The following is a 3,544-nucleotide window of genomic DNA, read 5'->3' as shown; positions in this document are numbered from 1 at the left end:
GTTTTTGAGTTTGGGGTTAAATCTTAGGTACACTGTTATTGAGGAGTATACAGGAGCAAGGCAACTTCCTTAAGTTTTCCGAACCTCAGTCACTTTAGCTATATAATGGGTATAATAATATCTACCTAGTAATACCTATCGAAGAAGAGTATTATGAGGATTCGATGAAATAATACTCATAAAGCACTTAGTATATTGCTTGGCAAAGAGTGTGCTCACAAATGGTGATATGAGCCAAATAAATCCTGGAGCCTACGGTCCGATCTCATAGCAATGTCATAGTAAAGAAAGACAAAACAAAACACAATTTACCACTACCAACAACTAAATGTTACCAAGTACAGTATCTACGATCTCTACAATCTTTTGAGAAAACAGCTTCTTACGCAAAGTAAGGCTCTCACACCGTCTCCTTCACTATGGATGCCCTTTTCAATATCCTTCATAATAATGATAATCCATTTTCTTTTTTTTTTGGCAAGGCAACCCTTGGTTGACCTCACAGATTGCAAGGACCTTGTCAATTTACGAGCCTTTATTTTATTTTTTACACCTACAGCAGCACCTAGTCTTCCTAGGTGGTCTCCCATCCAAGTACTAACCAGGCCCGACCCTGCTTAGCTTCCGAGATCAGACGAGATCGGGCATGTTCAGTGTGGGATGGCCATAGACGATAATCCATTTTCAAAACTCCCTCAATCCACCTCAAAAAATCTCCCAGACACCCACCTCCGTGGCTTCTCTGTGTCTTCCCATACTCCACTAACTCACTATTCATTCATTCACCTGACAAATAACTGAGTATCTCCTGCTGAGTGGAGGGTACGAGTTGCTGAATTAAACCCCTCTGGTCCTTGCTTTACCAAGTCCTCTAATGTCTTTATTTTTTAGGTTCTATTCGCCTCTGTTCACTCTCCCAAAGGAGGTGCTCGTCTATGGAAACTCTGTGAACAGAGAACAATCACTCAGCTCCTCATCGTACTGAACCAGGTTAAGGATGGCTGTCTTATTACACAGACAAAATAACATATTTATAAAACAATCTGTAGCATCGAAGATCAAAGCCATGGGCCATAGGTCATGGAACTGAGGAAGAAAACAAAGAGATGTGTTTGGGGGGAGATTAGAAGACGCAGAAAGGAGAAAGTGAGAACAGAAGACCGTGGAGCCCGTGGGTGATCCAAAGGCCTAGACAGGCCCCATTAAGTGCCCATGAACTTGGAACGGAACTTAGATTGCCTCAAAATTAGTCAATTTCACCTAGGCCTCTACCTTAGTTCTCGAAGTCCAAGTATACTGTAAATGTCTCGGAGGGGGTTCTTAAACACCCTGTAGCACTTAGTGTGGCTGTGAAGGCAAGAAAAGGTCACAGTAAGAGAATGGAAGGAAGAAGGGGAGCAGCTGGAGACAGGAAGAGAGAGGGCCGAGACTCAAAAGCGAGCGTTACGGACAGCGTATCGACCCATCATTTTATCAAGGAGGGTGGGCCGAAGCCAGTTAAAGGTCCGGCGTGTCCGCCTCACGGTGGCCTTCCGGGGCCCAGCCTTAAGTGCTCCATGGATGGCCTGCATAACAATTAATTAAAGGCCCTTCACGGAGTGCCCTCAGGTTCCCAGTTCTGTACTATTTGCAGTGCGTTTGTTTAGGGGCACAAAACTGGCCCCCATCCTCGTGGAAAGGCCGGAAGACCCCTGGGAAGACCGCCCTACCTCCGCATGAGAAGAAGTACTAAGTACTGACTGGCTATAAAATGAAAGGCGCTCATGTATTCATCTGTGTTTGTTGTTTTTCTCTCTCCTCGTGCTTCTCTTACATTGTTTCCTGAACTAATTACCTAATTAGGGAGGGTGAAGTAATTTAAAGGATTAAAGTGAGATCCCTCCCCAGTCAGTGGAGGTAAAGTTGTTTATTAATCGCTTCACTGGAAAATGCTCCAACCCCTTTCACAGCCAGCGGAAAATTCATTCATCTGCCCTCTCTGCCCACAGATTGAACCAACGCTAATCGCCCCACGGTGCCACGAACCACCACTGGTCATGCGTCCTAAGCCTTTTAATGAATCCCCTCCGCCACCGCGTGTTGACCCTCTTCTCTCCCACATGCCATTCATGCAATTTCCTGAGGAACGAACCAGCTAGAACACACATTTCTAGACGTAGCTGCGAGGCGCTTTGTAGGCAATTATTCCTTTAGAATTGGAGTCACCAGCGTTTCAGAGGAGAGGTCAAAGTGTGGCTATTTTTATGGAGACCTACAGATGTGGCTGGCGTTTGTATCCTGCTCTACGCAGAGGACGACAACGAGGGGCACACACTGGGAAGAAGCTACCGCTCGAAACCACGGATCCCACACATCAGAGACCCGGGCCAAATGGATGCCTGGCTTTCGCCACATCAATGCTCTTGGGAGATGCCTTAGTCGAGGTAAAGCAGGTGATGCCGCAGGAACAAACAGCTGCGAAACTCTCGGAGGTGTAACATCGAGATGTCATTCGCTCGAGTTCCGGTGCGGGTCTGAGTGACATCACGCGGCTGCCCAGCGTGGCAGTCTGCTTCAGCTGTGGGCTCGCTCCATCATCACAGCCGAAACCTCCTGCCTCCCGCGGGGAGGGAACTGCAGGCTGCAGAACGGCACGTGGGCTTTTACTGTCTCTGCCTAGGGTGACAGGCATCACGTTCAAGACTAATCATACAGTCTTATTGAACCGCAAGGAGACAAAGCCACACAGTCTCTAAGTGTCTGGAAGGGAAAGCCGATAATGGTAACATTACTAATATGTCACCAGTCTTTCCTTCAAGCACTTATTAGTATTGGTGATAATACTTTACTCTGATACGGTGGATACTAGTTTATAAAGAATATGTCATTGCCTTATCTCATTTGCTTTTATCATTTTTTTATATCTATCATATTCCATCATGTTTTCTTTTATCATGTAACTCAGAGACTAAACCCTAAGTAAATAGAAATTTAGTTGAAAGGTGTCTCAACTCATATGTGTATTTCTATTCTGTCAGTTTCTACAAGGCTTTTTAATATAAGCGTCATTATTCGGAGGTTACAAACACTTTCTAAGGTGACGTGTGTGTAATTTTTCTTGAGTAGAGAGTCCATACTTCTCAGCAGCTTCTCAGAAAGGTCTCCACTAGCGGGTCCACTGACTCCTCGAGAGTCGAGATCGTCTTAGCAATCTTTTGATCTTCCAGAGCATCCATGGAGTGTGTGGCACAGCCAAACAGACAAAACCAATAATTGAAGAAAGAATTAAGAAAAAGAAGCTGGGGCGGGGAAGAGGTCCTGCTAGAGAAAACGCACAGCTGGGCTTCAGCAGCTGGAAGAAAGGGATCTGGACAGCGGGTCCAGCAGGAGGGCGCTGAGGGCTTAGAGATGGATGGTAGCCAGGCAGCAGAGTAAGAATATTGACGAGAGCAAGGAGATCTAGAAGACAGCCATGCACCTCACATTTTGCGAAGAGCTAGGAAAGTCACCTGCTCCGTCCCTGAGTAAGGATGCTCTCCCACTGTAGCTCGCAGGCCACTGAGCT

At 46.1% G+C, this 3,544-nt stretch overlaps 1 pseudogene; it reads right to left on the bottom strand.

Annotated features, from left to right (window-relative positions):
• Positions 1-553: 553 nt before the first annotated feature.
• On the bottom strand, positions 554-672 carry LOC120622404 (uncharacterized; annotated as a pseudogene).
• Positions 673-3,544: the final 2,872 nt, after the last annotated feature.

The sequence above is a fragment of the Pteropus medius genome, unplaced genomic scaffold (assembly GCF_902729225.1).
Source record: "Pteropus medius unplaced genomic scaffold, Ma_sr-lr_union100, whole genome shotgun sequence".
Lineage (NCBI taxonomy): Eukaryota > Metazoa > Chordata > Mammalia > Chiroptera > Pteropodidae > Pteropus > Pteropus medius.
This window is presented reverse-complemented; position numbering and strand designations above follow the sequence as displayed.